The following is a 27,308-nucleotide window of genomic DNA, read 5'->3' on the forward strand; positions in this document are numbered from 1 at the left end:
CAGTGCTGGGGATTACAGGCCTGCGCCACCACACCTGGTTTTGGTGGCCATCATGGCGCATCTGGGCTTCCAGGGCCAGCATGGCATGTGGTACCAGGGATTGAACCCAGGTCCTTGTGCTTGCCAGGCAGGTGCTTAGACCACTGAGCTATCTCCCCAGTCCTGAGCCTTTCCTTTTATTGACACTTCAGCAGTTTCACGTGTTCTAGACACATCACGAAGGGAGAGCAAGAACGCTGCCCACAGAGACTGATTTAAGATGGAGCGCTATGTGACAGTCAGCCACACATCGATGCATTTTCATTGCTCCATTGCCATTGTTGGCTAGTTTCATATCGTTATAGGTGCTCAATATTTAAAAAAAAAAAAGTCAATTAAATTCTAACAGGAAAGCAGAGCAACTATCAACCTTGGTAGAGACTCGAGAGATGGCATTGCCCCTTGGCCTGTGTCCTTTGTGTGATGGCAGTTACTGATTGAGGAGATTCGCTGTTGGGTGAGTCAGATGGTTATAATCATTTCCAGCAAGGCACAGGAGGGAGGGGGGCAAGGCACGCCCAGGCAACAACGCCCAAGAAATGCCCAGCACTCTCTGCGGGTGCCGCCAAGGACTCAGTTACTCACAGTTATGGCACTCAAGTCTGGTTGCTGTTTCTTTGACAACAACAGACTTTTTAAAGCTAAGTAACTTTTTTCTATACTGGGACTGAAACGCAGGACCTTGTGCTTGCCAGGCAGGTGCCTGTGCTGCTGAGCTATCTCCCCAGCCTCTACTGCTGCTTCTTTGTACCTTGGTATCTTTGTGTACCTAGTGGCTAAATTTCTTATAAAGAGTTTTGACCTCTGTCTGGCAAATACTGTAGAATTACAATGCTAAGGATTAGTTGGAACAATAACAGCAGCTATGAGAGTCAAGAAGCAAACCCTAACAGTGGTGTGAGCAGGGCAGGGCTCAGCAGCTGCCTCATCTCCATCAACCCTCCAGGTCCTCGTGCACTAGCAAATCAGAGGACTGGAGAGAGCCCAAGGACCCCATCTCAGGCCCTTAGATCAGTCCGCTCCTTCGGCTGCCATGCTCCTCCACGCATAGTTCCGCTCATACTTGAAGGCCACACTTATTCTTCAGTAGCAGATGCCAATCTGGCTCCCCCAGGATGGTTGCCTCATTAACTCCAAAAGTGCTGGATGTAAGTCAGGGGACCAGGCTGTGCACCCCAGCTCTGCAACTTTATGTAAGCCTCAGTATTCTGAGCTTCATATATAAAATAGGATGATTTTCCACCATCTGTGAAAATTTAGTTTTTGTGACAGTTCAATGAGACAATATGTATTAAAGTATGCAGTACAGTTCAGGGCATTTAATGAGTACTTAACAAATGTTAGTATAATAGGAATGAGAATTTGAGGGCCAGCAAGATAGCACAACAGACTAAATGCCTGCTTGGGCAAGTACAGGGATCAGGGTTCAATCCCTGGTCCTGCATGCCATGCCAGCCCCACCCCTGGAGCACCCTGAGCTGGTGAACAAATCCAGATGTGGTGGCGCATGCTATAATCCCAGTGCTGTGCAGGCTGAAAACAAGAGTATCACTATGAGTCCGAGCTGTGTAGTGAGACCTTGTACCAAGTACATAAATGAAAAAAGAAAAATAGTGTGGGTTTTGTGGACCACGTGGTTTCTTTCCCAGCTACTCAACAAACTATTTATAGACTGACACATAAGCAAACAGACATAATTGTATTCCAATAAAACTTTATTTACAAGAAAATAGGCAAAGGATCCAATTTGTTCTAAAAACCACAGAAAGGAGTGGCTCAAGGTGAGGATGTAGATGGACAAGTTGTTCCTCAAGGGCAAAAGCAACATACTAAAAATCCAAGGGCAGGTGCATATGTGTCTTGTATTTGACCTGTACTGCACTGACTCACACAAGGCTTGGTTTCCATTTTCATTTCCAACCATTTCTTCCTTTTCACCTTTTTTGAAAAATGACGGAATCTAGGTACACCGTACTCATGTTTGCAGGAGGTATGAATTGGCTGGAGTTTAGTTCAGCTGCCTCTGTGATAAGGAGCATCTGCTTCGTGTGGGCCTTATCAGTACCATCTTAGACCAAGGGAGGAAGAACCCCTACCTGGAATCCCATGCTGTATGGGGCCTTGCTCTGCTCATACACTTTTTCTGGAGTGAGGAGCCCTTGGAACAAGGACACAGGTGCACTGTTCCAGTCTTGGATACAAGGATGTGTAATGCTCTGGTTTAGCAGCTGAGACCGACTGCCAGGGCTTCCATGGGCCTCTTACCTGGGACTGGCTTCCCCACACTGGCTACATGGAAGGGTGGACCAAGCAGATTGCACTGAGGGAGTGGTGCGTGTGGACAGAGCTGCCAAAGAGGGCAGGCTGCAGTGTCCACTGTGGAGTACAAGGCCCTGGAGTGTGGGACAGAGCTGGGAGTGACGAGCGAAGGGAAGTGGGTCACAGCCAGAGGATCTCACCCTGTGATACCAGGCCTCAGTGTGAGACTCTCTGGACTCTGGGAAGTGGCTTTTTGAACTAGACCTTGCAAATCAATGTGAAGTGTATTTACCACCAAAGGGAAGGAGAACACGATTTAATAATTGGCAATTTGACTTGCAGCTTTCAAATCTTGAGACATACTCTATCTGGACCTCTGTGCGTTTAGCCCATGACCCCAAAAATGCCTGGGATGGGGCTGGCAGTAGCTCTATCAATCCCCATTATAATTACATGAGAGCTCTGTTCCTCATAGATAGGACCTGTCTAGTCTGTATCAGTTTGGGGGTCTTGCAGCAATTAGTGGAGAAGGCAGAAGGCTTGCTCAGGGCAGCAGTGTACCAGCAGGTGTCTGGCAGGAAAAGGAGGAGGCAGGGGGCTCAGTGAGGCAGCTATGGCACGAGACTTATGGGAAGTCATAGCTTTGAACCAGTGGAGCAAGAAAGGAAGGGGTAGATACAAGATATTTGTTAGTTTGTTTCTGTTTCTCCCCTCCACAGTGTCCCCTGTAGAGTGTGTGGCTGGCCAGCTTATCCCAGTCGGTTGACACTTGGTTTTAGCTCAGGAAGCTCATGTCCCAGGAAACCACTCAGTCCTGGTCACATTGGGAAAGTCAGTCTCCCTGTCTGCCATCAGCATCAACCACCAGCATACTAAGATCTTGCTGCTGTACCTGAGGTTGTGCTAAACCAAACCAAGGCTGTGTGGGGCCGGGAGATGGCTCAGTAGAATAAACGCTCGCCTGGCAAGTGCAAGGGCCTGAGTTCAATCCCTGGTTCCACCAAAAAGGAAATTAAAAAAAAACACCAAGACTGAAGCTGAACATGTAGCTGCTTCTGGATGTGAACCGTCCAGCTGTTTCTATTCCTTAACTCAAGGAGGTTTCGTTGATGGACTGAGGAGGTAGTTCTCAGGTTGTGGAAGTTCCCTCAGATCCAGTTCTTGCAGGTCAGAAGATGCATTTAGGGTCAAACTGACTCATCCAGAGGCTCAGAATCCAGACTCCTGCTGGAAGGGGAGGAGGCATCTCCCAGCCCGTCTTTGCGGGACATACTGTGTCACTTCTCTTTCCAGCCACTGTCATTATCTCTAGCATTGACAGAGGTGACACGTACATTCTTGTGTTCTGGAATCCTTATTACATTAGATGCTCATCTGTCCCAGAAGATGCTTATTAATAAGTCAGAATACTTGGGGAAACAACACTTAGGTACAAGAATATGACCTTGGACCAGTAACTGTCTTTTCCTCATTTATGAAGTGGGCTTAGCAAGCTCTACTGTAGATTTGTTTTCATAATAAAATTTAAAATTTATCATGCACACAAGGATTAAATGCAGGAATTTGAACATACGCATGACTGTGCACTGCAGCATTATTCCCAGTAGCCTAAAGATGGGACAAAACCAAAATGTTAATCAAAATAGACATGACAAGATAAACAAACCAGGCAACACTGTGGTATGTGCCTACAGTGACATATTACTCAGCCATACAAAGGGATGGATTTTGGGTATATGTTACAACATAGAATGGATCATGAAATAGTATACCTAGTTGCATATTCCAGATGAGAAAGAGACAAAGTTATTATATTTATGTGATGTTCCTAGAGTAGTTAAATCCATGGAGACAGAAAATAGGATAGAGGTGGTTTAGGAAGTTATTGTTCAATGAGTACAGATTTCTGTTTGAGGTGATGGAGAAGTTCTAGAAATAGTATTTGCCTTAATGCAAATGCACTTAGTGTTATTCAACTATAAACATAAAGATGGCTAAAACCTTAACTTTTGTTACATATATTTTACTGCAATGAGGAATAAATGTCTGGGCATTGAAAAGAAAAAAGGTTGAGGAAGAGAATAAGATGCTAGTAAAGGTTGAGTAGAGAAGTGAGTTCACACTTTAGCTAGCAATAGGTAAAGAATCTCAAGGGAGATTCCACCAAGGAGATCACATTTGCATTGTAGGCAAAGGAAGAGGCAAAGGCAGGCAGGAGGATGTGTGAAAGCAAAGCCACTCTGTGTTGTCATGGAGACCTGGGTGGGACAATATGTTCTGTTCTGTCCCCTGTTGTAGATTAAGTGCAGGGACAGTGTGCAAGGATGTTGGGGCCCAAGCTGACCTGTTGAGTTGGTGGGCAGAGCCAGGCACTAGAAACATGTGGACAGGGAGGAGGGCAGGAGAGAGGTAGCAGAAAAGTAAGCCGGGGACATTGAATATGACGGCCTGAGGCACAGCCAGCAGCTGGCAAAATTCCAACAAGCCAAAATGCCTCCCTTTCATGACTGAATAATAGTCCATGCCTGCAGGTGTTTTCCTCAGCTAGGGTGCTAGCCACTGAGCAAAAGAAAAGGATAGAGACAATTTCAAAGAAAATATGACAGGGCTGGGGAGATGGCACAGTAGAATAAGCACTTCCTTGGCAAGCACAAGGGCCTGAGTTCAATCCCTGGTTCTGCCAAAACAAAAAACAAAGGAAATGTGACAGATTTGTTTATTTATTTATTTTGGTACTGGGGGTTTGTCTTATAGGCACTTATGCCACTGGGCTATTCCCCCAGCCCTTGGAAGACTTTAGAAACAGGAAGAAAAGAAAGAGATGCGGTACTTAAATGTCTCAAAGCAGGACAGCTTAGCCCTAGAATCAGATCGACTGCATTCTGATACTGGTGCCAAAGTTTATGACCCTTGTGACCTTGGATACATTAGATAGTCACTCTGTCCTCACTCTTCTCCTCTATGACATGAAGATGGATGACATAATAGTATAGCTCTCATCAAAATTACATGTGCCAATATTTGTAGAATACTTAAAATAATACTCAACACAATATATGCTTGCTATTTTTATCTATTGAATCTAGGAAGTTGGTATGTTGATGTCTATCCCATCATTTTTGTGTGTGTGTTGGAATTATTTTCAAGCATGATGTGAAAATAAAGCACTTTCAAAAGAGATATCACCAAGCAGCGCTTCTCAAATTATAGCCTGCTTGTGAAAATTTTGCAGTTTTGTTCAAATGCAGATTTTGGCCCAGAAGGTCTCAGTTGAATCTAGGACTTGGGTCTCTGACTGGTTCCCGGGTCTCAGCTGAAGTGGTGGTCTTCGGTCTCTGACTGGTTCCTAGGTGATTGCTGGGTGGCGAATCACTCCCTGCATAGGACAATCACTGAGGGATGGAGAGCACCTACATGGCAGAATGAGACAGTGTCCTGGGCATCTTAGGAGGCATAACAGATCACTCACATGGAGTGGCTAAAAACAAAATTGCAAGCTATGCATGGTGCTCAACTGTAATCCAAACACTTGGGAGGTTAAGGCAGAGTATCACGAGTTCAAGGCCACTGTGAGAAACATAGTGGGACCCTATCTCCAACAAAAAGAAAGAAAAAGGAAAGAAAAGAAAGGAAAAAACATAAAAGACTAAAGCAATTAGATTTGACCCATTGTATCTATGCATTCTGCATTCATGGATTCTATCAATCTAGGATTGAAAATATTTGAGGGAAAACTTATGCCTTCCTGAACATGTGCATGTTTTTTCCTGATCATTTTCCCCCAAAGAATGAAGTATAATAGCTTTTCATAGCATTTACATGGCATTTGACATTGTCCTAGGTATTACTGAAAGTATCTGGGAGGATGTGGATAGGTTATATGCAAATACTATGCCATTTTATCCCAAGAACTTGAATATCTTTGGAGTTCGTATCCTCCTGGCCCTGGAGCCAATCCTCACGGACTCAGCAGGCTGCTGTATGTATTATTGTCATTGATGTCACTGTTGGCGCTGACACAGGTCTTGCTCAGTATCAGTCTCTATTGAGGTGATAGCATCGAGCCACCTTGAGGGCTTCCTTGGCTCTCTTGTCGGGCACCTGGCCTGGCTGTCCCCTCGGACGTCAGCTGTGGCTGTCAGCTAGGACATGTACTCAGTCTATTCATGGTTTCTCTTGGCTAGGTCCCCTCAGAGCTCAGGGGGACATCCAGGTTCTAAGAACAAGTGTCCCAAGAGAGCAGTATCACCTTGTCTAGCTTAGGGAGCCTCCACAATCTCACAGTGTCACCTTTATTTATTAGGAGCAGGACACCAAGGCCACCCATCTTCTAAGAGGAGGGCAGTTAGAGTCCATGTGTTGAAGGGAGAAGGGTCGCAAAGCTTGCAGGCACACCTCAGGACCTTCACGGGAGGTGCTTAGGGAAGCTTGGGGCTGCCACGGTAGCCAGTGATCTCATGCAAGACCAGTGAAGGCTTCATAGTGAGTTCAAGGATTACATAAGCAAGACCTTGTCGCAAAAGGAAAAACTAAAACAAAAACACAAAAACTCGGGGGCCAGGGAGATGGCTCAGTGGAATAAGCGCTTCCCTGGCAAGTACAACGACCTGAGTTCAATCCCGGTTCTGAAAAAAAAAAAAAAAAACACAAAAACTCAGATGAAAACAGAAAGCTGTGAATAGATGCATCAGAAAAAGCTGACATGCTGGTGTCTCTCTTCTGCAGCAGGCAGAGCCCTGCCAGCCGATAAGCTGAGTGAAGCAGGAGGTGGCCTCCTCTCTGCAGTAGGGGGTCCTCTGCACAGAGAGGGACCTAGTGAATATCTGCTGGACAAGGGAAAAAAGGGGAGAAGGGCCAAGGCTCTGGGGCCTGAAGAAAAACAAAGATCTGCGAGACTGGGAACCTGCCCAGAACTGGCCTCCTGGGCATGGCCTTCAGGGAACGGGACTCTGGTGCTTATCAGAGACCCTCGGGTCTGGCCTGGCCTGCAGCTTTGTGCCTTCTTAGAGACTGTGGCCAGGAGAGCCCTGGCTCTCCTTAGGCGCTTCCCTCCTGCTGTGCACTGAAGGGAAACTGAAACCCGGATTTAGGGAGAAAAGAACCTTCAGCAGGGGCTCATCTGATTTCTATGCTCTCTTGTTTGGAAGCAGCTCTCTCCACTTCCTGTTTATGGCCTAAGCCAGAGCAGAAGGGATCAGTCTCATAGGGGGAGGGTTTCTCTAGGGACTTTGAGCTAGATCAGCATCAGGAATCAGTCAGGAATCTCCCAGGACGGAAGCCAGTCTGGCACGTCTGAGCACACCACAGAGCCAGCTCCTGGCCTGGGGCCCACCCCACCCAGAGTTGTGGGGGCTTTCTGAATGTGAGGCAATTAGGAGACAGGCCCCACGGGTCCAGCTCTGGTTATCAGGGCTCACTGAGCAGCTCTGGTAGCTCTGCAGCAGCCACCGAGTCTGTCAGTAGGTCCTGGAAAGGCTCTCATTAGACATATTTTAGGCTCTCTGTATATCAGAATGTTAATTTCTAGTCAGACATGGTGGTTCACGCCTGTAATCACAGCACTCAGGGAAGCTGAGGCACAAAGATCACAATCCCAAGCCCAGCCCAGGCAATTTAGTGGCTTATCTAGACTTTATCTCAAAATAAGAAATGTAGGGATGGGCTCAGTGCAAAAGCACTGGGTAAAATCCCCAGGACAAGCGAAACAAACAAAGAAACAAGAATGTGTACATAGGATTTCTTTTAGCCATCAAACACAACCCCTTGATTCTTGGGGACTGACTTAGTTTGTGCACTGTAGCTTGACACAGGCAGGGGAAAGCGGGTATTAGAAGCTAAGGGGGGCAGAGTGCAGCAGCTGGGGTTTGATCCCCCAAGTGCTGTGCCAGCCCCACTCCCTGGGTGCGCTGAGACAGCAATTGAGACTGGGCGTGGTGGTGCGCGCCTATAATCCCAGCTCTTGGGAGGCTGAAAACAGGAGAATCACTATGAGACCAATCTATGTAGTGAGACCCTATATACCCTGTCCTAAATTCATAAATAAATAAATAGCAGCTAAGGGGAATCTGACAGGAAAGCAACTGAGTAACCACAGGGTTGTAAAATGCAAGGACTTCTGGCCTATACACTTTTGAGCACTTGCCTACACACACACACACACACACACACACACACACACACTCCTATGTATATGTATGTGTGCATACATTATATATGCATGCACGTACACACATACCTGCACGCACACACCTGCATGCACACACCTGCACACACACACCTGCATGCACACATGCACATACTCACAGCTCCCAGAGAAGCCTCTCTGAAGGTGGGCCATTTCAGCTGCCTCTAGAATCCAAGACGCCAAGTGTATTCCAGGCAGAGGGAATAGCAATGGAGAAGGCACTGTGGCTCCACACTGGTCTTCCGGGCCAGGCTTGGGTACCCTCAGCTCCAGCGGCTACCTCTCCTCCAGGGCTGGGAGCCTCTCTTCCCTCCAGCACCCTCCAGCTCTGTGGCACCTCCTGGCACCTTTCTCATGCACTCTGAGCACCACTCCATGCCCAAGGTGTGCAGGCGGGTGGCACGGTTCACGCACTCGAGTGCGAGCACCACCACTCCACTAATGGGGAGCTCTCAGCTGTTGAGCCCCAGTGCTGCAGACCTGGCAGGCAGTTCAGTGTCAGTCATGTATGGAGCTCCCTTCAACCTGGGCTCACCCACAGCTGCCATGGAGAAGGCCCCCTGTCATGGTCTTCAGGGCCTTATCCTGGGATGTCCTGGCAGTCACAACCCCTTCAGGACTGAAGTCTAAGAGGCCTCTAAGCCATGTTGGGGACAGGTGCCCAGCCCCCCTCCATGCCACAGTGCTGCTTTCCCACTTCCTTCCCACTAAGGTTGCCCAAGGCCCCCCTCTGCTGACCCTGGGGAAGAGCATACACCCCTTAACAGACCTAGCTTAATTTAGTCTTCTGGTGAATTTTGGTCTTTGCAAAAGACCTGAAGATCCACTGACCAAAAGCAGCCTTAATCTCTGTCCTTCCTCACCCCCACCGAGGGAGTGCTAGTCCCAGCCACCTGCCAGCCATGGAAGGCAGGCAGAAATGAAGGAAGTGACCACACAGATGTTTCCTAGGCCTCCCCTTTCGGGTCCCTCTGTTCCCAGAGATGTCATCCATCCAGCAGGGAACTCGAGCTCCCTGAGAACAATGTCCCTATCTGTGGGAAGGGATCAGGTTTTGCACTCGTCAAATTCCTGATTCATCCCCAAAGAATTCTTTTGTGAAGCACAATGAAAATGAATCATTAGAAAATGAAATTAAAAATAAAAAGACAGAGAATGCAGGTAGGCTGATTAGATTCACTGAGTGCCATGAAACTCCCTGAGCATGTTCTTTGCGGTTTTGCACTCAGCTTGCCACAGGGCAGCAGCTCACTCTGGCGGGCACAAGTTGGTGGGCCACACACGTGGAGATGCCTTGCCTTAGAGCACGGAAGGAATTTCTGCAAGCGGTTAAAGTAGAAACTGGAAGTAGAGACAGGCAATCCTCTGTAAGGCGGGAAAATAAAATTCAGCCTCTGCTGAGAGCTGCCTACAGTGAGACAGCAGCAGATGGGGTCCAGCTCTGCGTCCCAGCGGGCCGCTTCTGGTGCATCCCAGTTCTGCCACCTGCAGCCTCGACCAGGATGAGTTAACAGCTCAGAGCATCAGCTTACCCATACACCTAATTGGTGGACTACTGCTCCATAGGTGTTTACAAAGATTGATAAATTGACAAGTACATAATCACACGGAGCTGTGCCTTTGGCAGACAGTAAGGCCTTACTAGTATCAACACTTTCCTTTCGGTGGGTGTTGTGGTACATGCTTGGATGTAATCCTGTACTCTGGGAGGCTGAGGCAGCAGAATAGCAAGTTCAAGGCCTACCCTAGGCAATATAGTGAAATTCTGTCACACACACACGCGCGCGCGTGCACACACACACACACACACACACACACAAAACAAGAAATTTAAAAAAAAATTAAAAATGGACTAGAGATGTAGCTCAATCCAGAGGCCCTGGACTCAATCCTCAGTACTGAAAAATAAATAAGTAATTAATACAATAAATATTATTTTAAAATAACTATTTCCTAGAAGTAAAAGGTCAGGGGTAATTCTGATAAGCTTAGAACCATGCTGTTATGGTTTGTGTCCAGTTGTCCCCTCAAAGCCTCATGCAGTCATGGGGTGGACTTCTAGAGTTTGTGATTAACTCTCGATCCACTGGGATTATGGGTGAGTGCTGCTGGGATTATGGGTGTGAATGCTACTGGGATTATGGGTGTGAATATTGCACTCAGCCTGGGGCAAATAGCCTAAATGCAATTTAAGGGAGACAGACCTGCTCTCTGCAGCCACTGTTGCTGCTGCTCCTCCCTTTTGCTCTTGCTCTTTGCTGCCGCCATGAACTGCTGCTCTCTGCCATGTGCCACTGTGCCTTGGAACCAGCTGAGTACGGGCTGCAACCTCCACTAACCATGAGCTAAATAAACCTTTCCTTCCTTCATTTTGGGTGTCGAGTATTTGTCCTAGCAACAAGAGAAGAGTAACTGAGACACACGCTTAGAACAGCAGATGCTCAGTAACTATCGAAGCTGTGAATGAACCCAGCTCCTTGCCCATGCTGAGTGCAGCACATCCATGCTTGCACCCTTCCTGACCCTTGTGTATGGGGAATGGACACTGTCTCTGCTCTGGGCTCATATCCTACCTAGCGCCCTTAGTATATTTTCCAAGCCTCAGGCCATTAGGAGATTTTGGTCTCCAAAGCCCCACACGTTCAGTGCAGGTTGAATTGCCTCTCAGATCTGGACTTTCTTGAGCAGGATGCGTATGACTGGCCTCTACATATGTGTTTATGGAGTATAAAGCCAGGCTTTTGGGCTAGGACCCGGAGCCCCCAGATCTCAGTTTCAGTCTGGTCGTATGACTCACTACACGCTAAGTGGCGCCAGCTGGGCCTGCACTGTGCACGCGCTTCCTTCACGCTGCTCTTGGCAGCACCTGGGTGTTGAGAGCCTGATTGCTCATTCTCCTAAGCCGGTCCTAAAGGCTGCCCACTCCCCAGCGCCACTGCTGATTCTCAGCCAGAGTCGATGCCTTGCGTTTTAATAATGTTCTTTTTCCACCGCCCCCCATAGGCCCTTTGATCTAACTGACTGCATGTCTGTCTCTTCACTGAAGTGTTGTTCCTTAAGGACAAAGGGCCAGATCCTGAGCAACTCTGAGCAGGATCACTGCCTACACAGGACCTTGGGTACAAACAAACATTCCCTGGGTGGAGATTGGAGCTGGGCCCCCACCCACGAGAGCAGGAGCGGCAGGCTTCCCTGGCACACCCAAGCACAGGTGTACTCAGAAGGGAAGGACAGGCCCGTGCCAGCTTACCCAGCGCCCTCTCCATCTTCCCACTCCACTGTCCTGGGCATTCCTGGGGTAGCCTGCCGACACAGAAGGACAGTCTTCCAGTGTGAAAGGCTGTGCTGTATGAAGCATTGCTGCCTGGAATGAACCAAAGGGGCTGAGGCTTGTGGAGGAAGATGCGGCCCTGCATCAGGCTGCCAGTCTGGTGCAGGCTAGCTGGGTGGACGCTGGCATGCTCTGAACCTCTCAGGACCTCCAGTACCTCACCTTTTAATTTTCTTTTTTAATTTTTAAAATTTACTTATTTATTTGTTTAGTCTTTATAACGAGCACAACATTGATGTCCTCCCCATCCCTTGCCATCAGGGACACTGTGACAGGGAAGCCCAGGGGACCATGCGAGCCATCCTTAGGCTGCAGAGAGTACCACAGAGATAACAGTCTTTGCAAATCCCGGGACAGAAGGTTCGCGATGGCACATTGCCCCGGGGTACCAAGTGCTTCGCAGTCTCCCAGTGTCGTGTCACACAGCTCCATGGATTAAAGAACATGAGATGGGGCTCACCACCCTACTGGTCTCTAACTATGTAAAGGAGTTCCATAAATATCCAAGCTGTTGGACCCGCAAGATAGCTCAGTGGGCTAAGCACCTACTTTGGCAAGCACAGGGACCAGGGTTTGATTCCCGGGTCTGTATGCCACCAGCCCCACCCCCAGGGCCCACTGAGCCAGCCGACAAGTCCAGGCATGGTGGCCCATGCCTGTAATCCCAGGGCTGGGGAGGCCAAAAACAAGAGGATCACTCCGAGTCTGAGCTGCGTAGTGAGACCCTGTACCAAATACATACATGAAAATAAATAAATAAATGTCCAAGCTGTGAAGGAGTCCACCACTTCTCCATGCTAAGCTTGACACATCACGTTTATGCCATTTTTGCCTCATCTTCGCAGAGAAGTCTCTTCTCTCTCGGCTCATTCAGTATAAACAAAAAATATATACAAATACGATATAAATTATTAACAAATTAGTCAATGCAAGAAACTCCAGCTGGGTTTCTAGGCCATAGGCACTGCTGTACTTTAGTAGGATGGTTCAGCTCTGGCATTCTATTTTATTTTTTAAGCAATTCTATTTCCTTTGTGTGTCACAAAATGTCACCTTGAGTTTATTTATTCTAATGATTGACTGCTACACCTGCAGAACCAGACTCATGGGAGCAGTGGGTGTGGGAGAACCCTCAGAATTTATTTCTCCAACTGAGGTTCTCCAGATCCCTGCTTTTTGGCAGGTGCTATGTATCAGTCAGCTTTCTCTCCAAATGTGCTGCTGTAACAAGTAGCTCCAGCAATGGTGTCTTTCTTGCTTGTGTTTTGTATTGGAATTCTTTTTATTTTTTTATGTATTTAGGACAGGGTGTACAGTGTCTCACTACACAGATTGGACTTATAGTATTTCTTCTCTTTTCAGCCTCCCAAGAGCTGGGATTACAGGTGTATGCCACTGGGGTGGGGCCGGCATGGCAGGCCAGGTGTCAAACCCCTGCCCGCTGCATCTGTCTAAGCAGGTGCTTTAATCTGCTGAGCTATCTGGCTGGCCCTCGTGTTTTGTATTGGAAGGAGGTGGCTATGGCTTAGTTTGAAAGGGCTTCATCCCAGGACCTAGGATAAAAGAGCAGCCCCTGTCTGGTACAAAAGGGAAAAGAACACTGACAAAGTCATGCTGCGGCTTTTGATGTAGCATCTGCAGCTTATATTCCACTGAGCAAGGCAGATCACATCACCGCGCCAGGCACCAGCGGGGTAGGAAGTACCTGCCTCCTCAGGGCAGCGCCGCAGGTTCCTTGGCAGTGGTGAAGAAGTGTGAGCCTCTTTTAAAGAAGCAGAAAACAATGGAAATGACTTGTGGCATGCTGTCATGAGTGCTGCATAACTGAGTCTCCTGATAACTCTAGGAGGTACATGTTATTAGCTCATAGAATGCAGAACTGACTTAGTATGACTAACTAAATTACCCAGAACATAGCCGATACACAGCACAACTGCCTCACTGGAAGCTGGGTCCAGTGCCTTGGGCCGGGCGCAACTTCTGGAAGACTCATTTTCCTATGCCTGTTGCCATTCAGTAACTGTTCCTAAAGTAAATGTGTCTGGCACTGTGCTTGGCTTTGGAAACACAGCGATGTGCAAAATGGACACTGTGGCTTTGCGCTTGGAGTTTAGAGTTAAGCCAGAAGCATGCGATGTCTGAGTGGGCTGTGTTCAGGTGGGAGAGAGGCAGGGCACAGTGAGGTGTGGTGGCAGGTCCAGCCAGCCTGTGGACGCAGCAGAGAGGACAGCAGTGAAGGACCTGGGCCCATGGCTTTTGTCAGGCCCCAGAATGCCAAGGACAGCTTCTGCCTCAGAATCCGCAGGGAGCTCACAGGAGGTCCGTGTAGGTGGGCATGTGCCCAGCCTGTGCCCAGCCTGTTGCCAGGGGTCTATGGCAGGACCTTACCATGCACTTCCTACCACAGTGTCTGATCCGAAACCCTTCTCAGGCCTGTCCCGAGGCTTTGTCCCTGCCTTCTGCACAGGCAGTAACAGGCATGCCACAAAAAACAAGACACCCAGAGGCTTCCTCAGAAGCCAAAGAAAGAGAAACCAGATCTGATCTGATTTTGAAAAAGCGCCTGGCGTGTGTTGCCTAGGTTGCCAAAGCATGCCGCCCTCACTTCCCTAAGTCATTTTCTTTTCTTTCTTTCTTTCTTTTTTTTTTTTTTAGGAACCAGGGACTGAACTCAGGCCCTTGCACTTGCCAGGCAAGCGCTTCTTCTACTGAGCCATCTCCCTGGCTCCATGGTTTTCATTTTAATGGCACAGGGATAAAAGAGGAAGGAAAGAACTGCCCTGCCATGGTGTGCGGAGTGGGCCGTAAGAGCAAGAAAAGTCGCCTTCGCACCACAGCTCCACCAGCGCCGAAGCGCAGGACCCGCTCTGTGAGCACAGCCAGGCACACAGTGGGCAATTGCTTGCCAGACACAGAGGGCAAGCAGGTGGGGAAACGCCACTCCTCGATGAGGTGCAGCCCCAAAGCCACAGCAGGCACAGCCACACACGGGTGGCTGCTTCTTGGGGTGCACGGGTTCTGGGAATGCAAACATGTATGTCCCTGGCCAAGCACACCTGCCCCTGCATCTCTAGCCAAATGTCACATCTCTGAGGGTGTGGTCAGACACTTCCTTGGACATTTCAGAAAATATCCCAAGTCACGTGACCCACACATGCACTCTTACCACAGTGTGTATGCATATTAGGATTCTATGGAAAAGATAGGAACAGAACATATGCATGAAGAAGGGGTGGAGTGCTAGCTCAGTGGTGGCTTTCCTGTATAGTATGCACAAGCCCCAGGTTCAAAGCCTAATCCCATCACCACCACCACCACGAAAAAAGGAAAATTAGGGAGGACATTTATTATGCGGGATTGGCTCACTTGATTACAGAGGCTGGGAAATGGAGAGTCTGCTGTCTACTAGCTAAGTCCCAGGAAGGCCGGCTTGCAGTTGTGGAGCCAGCAGTCCAATAGTGTGAATCCCAGCCAGCAGCCCGAGGCCCCAGAGCCTGGAGCACCAGGAGAACACGAAGGTGCCAGTGTAAGCAGAGGCAGCAGGCTGGCCCATCCTCTGCCCTTTTTCTTTATTCTCTCACTCAACACATTGGACGCTGCCTTCCCACATTGGAGAGGACAGATCTTAACTCAGTCGACCAATGCAAATACTCACTGCTTTTGAAAATACCTCCGCAGACACATCCAGAAAATATTTTTAAATGTCAGACATGGAATGTGCCAGTACTGTAACAGGATTTGAAGGGGACACATTGCATGCACATGCCAAAGATAGCCAATCATCAAACTCATGCAACTGAAGAAATTCAGTTTTTTTTCAGATGGGGTCAAACTCTGTAGTCCAGGCTGGTCTTGAGCTCACTAGCTAAGTCCAGGTTGGGGTTGAACTTGTAGTGCTCCTGCATTATTTTTCTGAAAACTGGAATTATAGGGTTGTATCCATGGCTGGCCAGAAAAAAGATGTTTTACCAGCTAGCTGGGCATCCCTTAGCCCAGTCAAGCTGATGCATAAAATGAGCACTGTGTGTAGATGTAGTAGATACATATCTGAATATGTTTGTTACCCTTGGCTTCATTTGAAAGCAACTGATGAGCGCCAATGTGCTTTGAGTATATACTTCTAAAAGTTCTGTCTTCCGCTGGGCCTGGTGGTGTACACCTGTAACCCCAGCACTTGCAAGGCTGAAGCAGGAGGAGCACTGCATGGTCAAGGCCAGCCTGGGCTACACAGTGAGCTCAAGGCCAGTCTGAATCATATAGGGAGATTCTGTCTCAAAAACGGAAAAAGAACAATGAGTTCTGTTCCAAAAAGGAGCCCCTTCCCGGAGAGAGGAGAATGCTGACAGCACCAGGCCATGGACAGGGAGCCTGCAAAAGAGTATGTATGGGTCTGGGCTTCTGTGACACTTTACACTGTACAGTTCCCTCATTTCATCCCCCAACAGTCCTATAGGGAAGCACAGTTATTCATCCCATTTGGTGATAAGGAAACAGAGGCATAAAAAAGAGGAAGCAGCATTCCAAAGATCAAACAGCTAGGGAGAGGGAGAGGCAGGTTGCCTATGCAGGCAGTTTGAGGACTTGCATAAAGGATGCCTGAAGACAGGAAGTGTGGCTCAGCTCTGCCTCTTGGTATGTCAACCGTCATCACCAAACAACCAAAGTGCCTCCACTGTTCTCCTTTGTGTTCTAGGTGCCCGTCATTTCTCTAGCTCTTGCCTTGATTTTCTTCCTCATGTAGACTCGTTAACTATTTTTCCCATGCTGGTGTTTTTGAAAAATTAGGCAACTCATGCTTATGTCCCACACCACTGTCCTAAGTTTCCTAGGGTGACTCAGACTGCCACTGCCAAGGCGAGGCAAGTGCAAGTAATCACATGTTTCCTGGTCATTCCCTGGTGCCACAGCAGACTCAGTGTATTAAATAGAAACTTTTCACTTGAATTAGTCAGGAGTCTTTGGACTATGAGTGACAAAACCCAGTTTGAACTGGTCTGGAAAAATTGGGCAGTGAGTTGGCTCATATAGCCTGACCAGAGGAAGGGCGAGGGTGCAGTTGGGCTGCAACTGTGGCCACCTGGGCTTCCTGGGCCACAGGGACTCTCCTCTTCACACCTGTTGCTTTCCCACGGTCAACCTCATCCTTTCAGTCAGGATTTCCCCACCAGCTGGAGACACGGCAGCCTCCAACCCCCTGACTCTCCATTTTCACCTCCAAAGAAGGACATGGGGACACATTTTCTGGATTCTGGAGCAGGGACATGTGCGTCCCACCCTGGTAATGTCCATCCTAGACCAGAACCCCCAGCCCTCCGAGACTCCCCCCAGGGTCCAGCCTGAATGCTGTAGGAAGGGGTGTATGGAAATGCCAGCTCTCTTTTGAAAGCAGAGGAGGTGATTTTGACAGCAGAATGAATGCTAGAGGCGAGTGGATGGATGAGTGAGCAGGCATCTGAGTAGTGGTCTGCTGAGGGCTTTGCAGTGTCTGAAGTAGAGAGAGGAGGAAAGCCCAGCCCTCATGCAGCTCACAGAGTAGCAAGCAGGCAGAGAGACGCCATGAATATCAGTGGAGCTGGCCCTGCCGTAGTGTCCTTGGTCAAAATCATCTGCTCACCCTGAGCCTTGGCTTTCGACCTTGTCCCCTTGGGGTTTGGAAAATTTTATTTAACAACTCAAATTCTTTTGTTGAAAAGGTTCTCTCTTAAAGTGATTGGGAGCACCAGATGAGAAAACTCATGTGATCGCTGTACAGAGCGTTCTGTGTCCATCGTGGCGGAGCCCACCTACACACCCAGCTGCTTAGGGGCTCGGGGTGGTGGGGTGGTGCGGGGGGAATGGCAAATTGGAGGCTGGTCTGGGCTGTGTAGTGAGATCAAGGGCTGCCTGAACAGCATAGCAAGACTCTGCCTCCAAAACATTCTCAAAGGAAAAGAAGTAAGGAAGGAAGTGCTGCACATTTGTTTTGGAAACTACAGCTTAAGAGGGCTAAATAACTTGTCTGAAGCCCCTAGAATGCCAGCTTGGATTCAGCTTTGCTTTGTCTGGGTTGGACTCAGACGTGCACGTGCTTGGCTTTCAGAAGCTCTGAACTCTAAGTCTGCACTGGACACTGGGACTGCCTAGGCCACCTGATAAGATGCAGGCTCACAGGTCTCCCTGCAGACCTGCAGAGAAATGCAAGATTAGGGCTGGGGGCCCTGCATGTTAATGGATTCCTCAGGTGCCGCTGATAGCAGGAGCAGAGGCAGTCTGATTGCAGTGTAGCAAGCCACTGTTCTCCAGAGGATGTTAAGGCAGGAAGATTGTGAATTTGAGGCCAGCCTGGGCTACATAGCAAGACCCTATCTCAAAAACCCAAATAAAATAAAATAGCTAACAAACTAGGAAAACTAGGCTTAGAATATTTCAGTGATTTATTACAATAATCTGTAATTGTTTTTTATTTAGTGAATTGTTTTATATTAAGTGATGTAGTCACAGGATTTAAAATCAAAATAATATAAAAAGTATATATTGAGATGTCTCATTTCAAATGCTTACCCTTATTTACCCTCCTTTGCTATGCCTGAAAGGTAACTACCACTTTTGACTAATTTTTTGGCAGGGACAGAATCTTGCTTTGTAGTTCAGTCTGGCCTAGAACTCACTATGTAACCCAGGCTGGCCTTGAACTCATGGCAATCCTCCTGCCTCAGCCTCCCCAGTGCTGGCATTGTAGGCGTGCACCACCATGCCTAGCTAATTAATTTTTACGAGTGCTTCTATGTAAACATAATAAAGTTCAAAATACTTTCTTATCACTTCTTTTTACACAAAAATATAATATTACATACCTCATCATATTACAGTCCTTTGTTTTCTTTCATTTGATGGCATTCTGGAGCGCTTATATCAGTGCATGCAAACCTTTTAATGTAGATATAAAGAACATTGCTTCCCGGCCTCTTGGCTAAGATCCACTGTAGTACAGCTATAAAGAACAAAACAGGGGCCGGCGAGATAGCTTAGTGGTCTAAAGCACCTGCTTGGGCAAACTTAAGCGAAGCACTGGGACCACAGTTCAATCCCTGGCATCACATGCCATTCCAGCCCTGCCTCCAGGGTGGGCTGAGCTGGCAAAAAAAAAAAAAAAGCATAACATATGACCGCATCCACATGATAGAACATCATGACAAAATCATGTGGGTATGTGTAGACTTTACTCAAATTTCCAACTCTGCTCCTTCTACTGTTCATGAGCTGTGGGCTCTGGTGTCAGCATGAGGTTCAGCTGTGCCCTGACCTGCACTTAGGGACTGTCAGATCAGTGTGGTAGGACAGTCAGTGCGGAGCCCAGTAGAACCCCACTGTTGTTAAGAGACTTAAAGTTCAGGCCAAGCAGCTCCCTGGACACGAACATCCCCCCCAAGGAGTTTTGCAAACCATTGGTAGTCGGGGTACCCAGGAGCATTGAGGAAATAATTTATACAGTAAATCCCAGCTACTGAGATACAAATGTATTGAATAAATCACCATAACTAATGTCTTCTCTCAGTATCAAGAGGTAAAAAATTATTAGGAGCAAGTAATTCTGATGGGATGCCAAAAATTCACCTCCGACATGTGTGACAACTTTCTTTTTAGCCTGGAGCACTTTGTGGAGCTAACATCTCCTTTGCCTTTGGGATTCTCATCCTGTATATTTTTAATGATACCATCGGGGTAGCTAAAATAAACTATCACTGTGGCGTATGTGTCTAACTCTCAAATGCATCACTAAGTGGTAAATATATTCCTAAAAATCTTCTTCTCTGTCTAATCATTGCAAATCACATTTTATTTCTGTGAAAAACTGACCTCTTAAAGATGATGCAGAACTAAGGGTGTGGCTCAGTGACAGCATTTGCCTAGCATGCACCAGGCCCTGAGTCCATCCCCCAACACTGTTAAGTAAACACACACACACACACACACACACACACACACACACACACAGAGTTTATCATTGAAGGATTGTGAAGGTAATTCCATGGAAGAGTGCCTGCTTAGCATGCATGAGATTCTGAATTCAATCCCCCATACTCCCCTCAAAAATCTTATCATTAAGAGCCAGGGACAGAGTCAGATCAGCTGTCATCAAGAATACGAAGAGCAGTGAGTCTTGGTGAGGATGTGGAGCACAGGCCCTTCCACAGTGCCAGTGGGAATGTAAATCAGTGCAGACACTATGGAAAGCAGCGTGGAGGCCCCTCAAAAGAATAAAAATAGCACTACCGTAGGACTTGGCCGTACCATTCCCTGGCATATACCCAAGGCAGTGAGAGTCAGCATGCTACAGGGACACCTGCAGTCCTGTGTTTATTGTGGCCCTGTTCGTAATAGCCAAGATGTGAAACCTACCTAGATAGACATCAGCAGATAAGAGGATAACAGAAATATGGTTTGTATGTGTAATAGAGTATGGGTCAGCCTTAACAAACGATGAAAAATTGTCATGTGCAGGGAAATGGATGGAAATGGAAATCACTAGTTTGAACTAAGTAAGCCTGACTCAGAAATACAAATACTGCGTGTTCTCCCTAATATGTGGGAACTGAAAATTATGACATGAAAGTAAAAGGGAGAGTATTGGTAAAAGGGAAAGTAGAAGGGGGAGTATTAGTAAAAGGGGGAGCATTATTAGACAGATAGGAGGGAGCAAGGGAGGGAGAGTATAAGAGTTAGGGTAATGCTGGGAGGAAGGCACAATATGTACATAATCAAACATAGTGCACTGCAGAATTAATAGATACTAACAATAGAAACTGGTTTTTTGTTTGTTTGTTTAATTTTTTTTGTATTTTAGGGAAGGGTCTATAGGATGTTCAGGGTCTCACTACTAGATCGGACTTGTAGTGATTCTCCTGTTTACAGCCTCCCAAGTGCTGGGATTACAGGCTTGCGCCCCCATGCCCAGTCATAGAAACTGTTAAGGTAAAAAGAGAAAGCTAAGTGAGGGAAGACCTGGGCTCAGTGGTACACGTGCATAAGCCTAGCATCTGGAAGCTGAGGCGGGGTAGGACAGAGTCCGGTCCTTCGGATTGGTACTTCATGACTTCAGCAATTTTGTCTATACCCCCTTCAAAAGCAGGATGCGTTGGGGCACTTGCTGTCTGCCCTGAGATGAACGTGTGCACTCCCCCCTCCCCCCACATGAAATTGGCTTCATTGTCTTGTGAAACTTTGCTTTTCCTTTTTCTGCTGCCTTCCTCCTGGTTAATCTGTCATCTTTCGCACCTCACTAAACTGCTCCCCTGGTGATTCCTCATCAAATTTAAAAGAAATGTGACACACACGCCCACCAAAATCCAGACCTGAAAACAATTACCTGTAGGTTGCAGCTCAGAACACAAAGGCAGCGAATGGCTAATAAAGCCTTGGGATAAAGCATTCTTGGGATCAACGCCGGGAAATTGAATGGCATAAAACTGTGTGAAAGCTTAAGGTTAAAAGCATATTTGATTAAATGTTATTAAATGTGTTTTCTTGAATTATTTTGCTCCAGTTCATAACAAACCTTCCAATTTTGAAGTCATTTTCTTGGCCTTGATTTTCTGATCTTTCTTGATTTAGCTGTCAGTGCTGTGAATAGACCTTAGTTTCACTAGTGACCCCTGAAAGGATTTTGGACAATAAAGAGTTCTGAGTGACTTCGACAAAGATTCCTGCAGGCTTTCTGTCTAATACGAATTTGATAGGTTTCCTTAATGCCCAGGTTTCCCTTTCTCAACATTTTCTCTGATATCTGGACCGCCTCGCACAGTGTTCTCAAGACGGCAGCTGCCCTGACAGATTGTGTGTTTCCCATGCATTTGTGCCAATTAAAATAACCCACAGGCTGTGCCTAGGACATATTTTCAAAAATTCATTGCGCAGGAAATGTTCATGCTTGGTCTTGTGCTGTTTTCCCTTCGCGTTTTCTCTTCATCTCTTTCCAGCACTTCCCTTCTTCTTCTTCGAAGTCTCCCTGCTTGTCATTTTTTGAAATGTTCTCTCGTGTCCTGTGGTTATTGTAATGGGAAATTACAGCCAGGCAGAAATTCTAAGTCATCGATGGGGCATGACTATTTCGAGAAGTATTTCCTAACACACGTGCCCCTGGTCCTCAGCAGACATTTCCCTGCCATTTATTTTGTGCCAAAAGCTCATATTTGTAGCTTGCTGCTGTCTCTTTTCTCTGAAAATTTTTGTTTGGATGCTAGCGATTGAACTCAGGGCCTTGCACATGCTAAGGATGTACCACTGAAGCGACATCTCCAGCCCCTCAGAAACTTAAGACTAAGTATTCCAAGATGGATGTTAATTCACTAATTCCCAATACATTTCTTAATTTGTTAATAAAGTCATTATTTTCTTTGGTGTTTTACCTCCAGTGAATTTGAAATCCACATTTAAATCAATTTTATATAGCAGTTGCATAGAGTATTTATGTCACTACTCATGATCTCTGTAGGATTTGGGGTGATAGCCCAGAACTGCGAAATGAGGCCAAATTAGAAAAATCTTCCTTATAAGATGGTAAAATTTTTTAAATAGGAAGGAGAGAGAGAGAGAGGGAGAGAGAGAGAGAGAGAGAGAGAGAGAGAGAGAGAGAGAGAACAAGGGTAGAGGACATTCAGATTTCAGGTACTTAGGGGCAGAAGGACAGACTGATTCTGGAGCAAACAGACACGCGTGTCTCCATTCTCACAGCTGACCTGGCCGCCTGCCTTTCTCTGAAATCCGGGCGTGCCCTCCCGCCGCCTGACCCCAGAGACAGGGAAGGTGGCAGGTGAGATCATCTACCTGCCACTCACCACAAGCATTCTCCAGCCCTAGAGGATGCTGCAGAAGCACTTGCTGCTTCTTGGAAGTCCCTCTCTCTTATCATCAAGATGGGAAGTCTTCTTTCAAGCTGTGGCCTGTGCCCTCGAATTCCATTTGCCTTAAATACTCACGTTTTTCAGAGTGGAAGCCTTTACCAGATAACAATAGAAAGCTTTGTTCTCTGGTATTTATCTCTCCAAGTGGGCTTGCTTCTGTATATCATGCCAGTACGAGCCCCTTCCTGGAGGTGCTTGTTGCTCTAGGGATGACAGGTCTGCTTTGGCACTGCGAGCGCCTCCTGCTGCTGGCTGCACTCACCCCATCCTTTGTTGTCTCAGGCTGTAAGTTGCCCTCATCACTAGCCATGTGAATGCTCATATGGTTCCTATTGACGAGTCTCCAAAATATGGTTCCTATTGACGAGTCTCCAAAAAGCACCTTCCTGCTCAAAGTGTTAAACTTCTACCTCAGTGAAGAGTTTTCTCCTTCAGGATGGGCATGGTAGTCTGTGCCTGTCATCCCAGCACTCAGGAGTATTATCATGACTTCAAGGCCAGACAAGAACCCTCCAAAAAAATATTGTTTCTTTCAATATTTATGGTGGCACATGCATGTAATCCCAACACTTGGGAGGCTGAGGCAGGAGGATCACCGTGAGTTCCAGGCCAGTCTGGGCTACATAGTGATGCTCTGTCTCAAAAGCCCATACATATATCTTAACCATCCAGTAGAAAAGTATGAAGATGAAATATAGGAAGTAAAGCCATGTTGTTATGTTGAGCTGTGGGGGACTCACGTCAATAATTTCTGACATTGCCAGTTAAACAGAAGACCCAATGCTATTATGGGCTTCTGTACTCTTTTAGAATATTTTGCTGAGTTTACACACCTATAATACTCAACAATGGAACTTAAAAAAATTGGGGTATAACTATGAATGTCCATTTTGTATCTGTGTATTCAAAGTGGTTGGGATAGATATATAGTTGCATTCTCTTAATGAATAGAATGATTTTTTCTAATGGTGTTTGTAAGTAGGATCACAAGTCCGCATCTTGTACAGCAATTAACCACTAAGAAGAATATATGCAGTGTATTATTTGTTGAAACTCTACTTTCGATTTGATTTGAAACTGTCTCATTGCTATATGTTTATCAATAAAACTTTGAAAAGAAAAAAAAAAAGAAAAAAGCCCATACAAACAAAAGTCAACATTTACATAAAATATGAAATGTGGTTGTTTCTCAAATTCTCATATGAAGATATGATGAATTTAAAGGAAAGAAAACTCACTGCTTAATTTTCATTCCTCTTATGCATGGCTGTAATTTCCTAGGAGGGAGCAGGGCCTGCAGTGCCGTGTGTGAGCGCAGGCGTTGGCATCGTGTGCCTGCTAAAGCACTTTCCTCATGTGAGGGTGCGCCAGGTCAAGCCCAGCTCGACTACGTGCCTGTATAAAGTCCTGGGCCGAGCTCACTCATGAGATTCTTACCCTTGCCGCAGGCTGGGGGTGTAGCTCAGTGGCAGGGAACTTGCCTAGCGCAGGTGAGGCCCTAGGTGCAAACAATAGCACCACTAGAAAGAAAAATGTCCTAAACTAGGTGCGATGGCACACACCTGTAATCCCAGCATTCTGGGAGGCTGAGGCAAGAGGATCACAAATTTGAGCCTACCCTGAGCTAGTTAGCAATTTAGGGAGACCCTGTCTCAAAATTTTAAAATTTTACAAAGGGCTGGAGATGCAGCTCAGTGTGAAAGCCCTAGTTTCACTATCTGATGCCTCAAAAAAACAAAATGAAAAAATCCCTTGCTGCAGCAGCTGCCTAAGGTGATGAGTGTTGGCTTATATATCATCTGTCTGTCTGTCTTTCTATCTATTTACCAAAGGCAGTTTTGCTTTATTCTAGCAGGTTTCGGCCAATCTCGACAAGTCACTTTGATATCACTTGGGTGTGGGAGTGTAAATTGGAGTTCGTGACATGGGCAGAAATGGGAGCATTTGTCAGAACAGTTTGTTTTTTCTTCATTGTGAGATCAGCAGGAGCCTACTTAGAAACCTGTAATTTGGTGCAACATTTTTACTTTTGGAGAAAGACAAAACTATATTGACAGGTACTCTCTGCATTTTCCAAATTTCCCCTGAGCACTGAGTAATTTGTTTTCAACTCCTGTAGGGCTTTGCTTTGAGGTAATAGGACTTGTCTTTAAGGTCCAAGATATGGGCTCCACTCCTCTCCTCTGGTCCTGATTGCAGGGGCCTCGAAGCACTAATCTGGGATGGGATTGGCTCTGAGAAGAGCATTCCCGTATCCCAGGTTGGGAAAGAAGCCAGGATATTTTTTAAAAGGTAGCCTTTCAACAATCTTCTTTTGGTGTCTCACAGTTTTGCTACTTCCTGTGTGCCTTCAGGCATAATCTTGACCATCACTATCTTTCCTTAAGATTATGAATGAAAAGATGTCACTCTGGCGGGACATGAAGGGTAGCAACTGCTCCACTAGTACCAGGGTGTCATCCATCCCAAAGCCCTCTTAGCTCACATCTGAAAGAGAAAGACTAAGGGCACTTCCTACCCTGTACTTCTGATTGCCACTGCAAAAGCAGCCAACAGCTCTGGCTTTGAGATCCCTGGCTTGGGGAAGTACTGGGGTGCTGCAGGGCCTAGGGGTGTAAGCCAAGAGAAGGTTCTGTTGGGACCTGAACCCATAGAGGAATAGCTGCGGGATTGACTCCAAGAGGCTGGGCTAGGACCAAGTAGATGCATGAAGTTCAAATTTTAGCTTAGTGTGAAAAACTGCGTTCTGACAGGAAACCCAAAGCAGATAGCTGAAAACAATTCCACTGTTTTTGTTTTGCTTTGTTCTGTTCTGTTTTGTTTGCTTGCTTGTTTTCTGGGTTGTTATTTATTCCTTCACAGTTCTCGAAGCTAGAAGTATTTTTTTTTTTTTAATTGTTTTTCAAGTCTCTCCTCTCACTGCAGTCTAGGAGCAGATACTGCCTGACCCCCCTCAGCTTCTTGTAGTCACAAGCGTTACTTGACTCAGGGCAACACAGCAGCCCAACCTCTGCCTCTCTCCACAAGGCTTCCTCCTTTGGGTGTGTCCTTCTCTCTTCTTTAAGGAACTGGGTTAGGATTCACCTTAAGTAGCACAACTTGTAGGGCTGAGGACTTTGGCACCTCTTTTGGGGGACACAGCTCAACTCACAACAGGCTGCCTCTGAGGAACTGAGTTCTTTATCATGGGAAGTATGCAACTCAAGTGAAGGTCTTCAGGATGCTTAAAGAAATCTAAACAGTAAGTGGAGAATGCAATTCAATGACTTCTAGCATCCTTTCTGACCACCAGTATCCCATAATGTTAGAAGTCCTGCAACAAATGCTGTAGTAAATTGTGGGACCACCCTCCCATCTGGGTGAGCTATCACATGTACTGAAAGTCAGCCCTTTCAAGGACTGAGGCCCAAGGAGAAGAGCGAACCTCGACTCAGCCCACCTTGTTGGTTCTTGGTGTTCACTGTGGGAAAGGCATTCCAAGACTTGTCAGTATGAGGTACAGGAGATGTGTTAGGCTGAGTTAGAAAGTGCAGGAGACTAGGGAAAGGCTTCCAGCTCTAGACGAGGCACACTCTGATACTAAGGTTCAGGCTGGCTCCCACGGAAGGATCAGGCCAGCATGCATGTCTTCCCTGAGGTTGGCTAGGCCTCCTTACCTCAGCTCTGGTTTCCCAGCTTCTGAGGATCCTCAAGGCTTGCAGGGCATAGCTGTATTCCCTGCAAAGACTGCCCCTGCTTGTATGACCTCATCACAGGGTGGTCTGTGAAGCTCTACTGTTCCTGGAACCCAAGGAGGCTATAGATGTGGAGACTTCTAGGGGGGCTCCAGGGGATCTGGAGAGGGATGGTACAGGAAGCCGGCAGTTGGATGACCGCACATACTCTGAGAATTATGTGATTCTTACCTTGGTGTCTTCAGTGAAGGGGACCAGACTAACTAGGTAAACCATGAGCCTGGCAACAGGACACTCCTGAAGTGACTAAGATGCCTCTGTGCAGAGTGAGCAGGGATCTGACCCAGACTTTTCCTTCCCTCCTGACCGCATCATCCTCTTGAAAGATGTTTTCCATACTGTGGCTACCCATAACCCAGACTTGCATCTTATAGGTTTGGTACATTCACTGAGAAAATGACCCCTTCCCCAGTACTCTAAGGAAAGAGCCAGAGATGCTGTCATTGGGTCAACTTCATGCCTTTCACTCATCTCCTAATTTGTCACTGGGACTTTGAATAGCACTTCATGGAAAGATTGAGCCCTGTGCGAATTGCATGCATTAGAAATGGAGAATGACAGCATCCAGGAGAGAAAGTGGGGTGACATTAACGTAGTAGGCAGGAGGCTGAGGACTAGAGCAGCCACACCCACCTTTCCACCTTCAGTCCTTTCCTCAAGTCACGGTGTTCACCTTGTTCTCTCGGTCTCTCTCTGTCTCTTTCTCTCTCTCTGTCTCTCTTTCTCTGTCTCTCTATCTCTGTCTCTGTCTCTCCTCCCTCTCTGTCTCTCTCTCCCCCCTGTCTGTCTGTCTCTGTCTCTCTCCCCATCTCTCTCTCCCCCTCTCTCTGTCTGTGTGTCTCTGTCTGTCTCTGTCTGTCTCTCTGTCTCTGTCTCTCTCT

At 47.0% G+C, this 27,308-nt stretch overlaps 1 protein-coding gene and 1 non-coding gene across 6 annotated transcripts in view; one reads left to right on the forward strand and one right to left on the reverse strand.

Annotated features, from left to right (window-relative positions):
- Akap2 (A-kinase anchoring protein 2) overlaps window positions 1–27,308 on the forward strand; it is a 553,389-nt gene that overhangs the window by 359,366 nt on the left and 166,715 nt on the right. The window lies entirely within an intron of this gene.
- On the reverse strand, window positions 15,516–15,620 carry LOC111818556. The gene has a single exon (XR_002822521.1). It is a non-coding gene; the product is annotated as a small nucleolar RNA U13 (small nucleolar RNA).

Source organism: Octodon degus, unplaced genomic scaffold, assembly GCF_000260255.1.
Source record: "Octodon degus isolate 3935 unplaced genomic scaffold, OctDeg1.0 scaffold00094, whole genome shotgun sequence".
NCBI lineage: Eukaryota > Metazoa > Chordata > Mammalia > Rodentia > Octodontidae > Octodon > Octodon degus.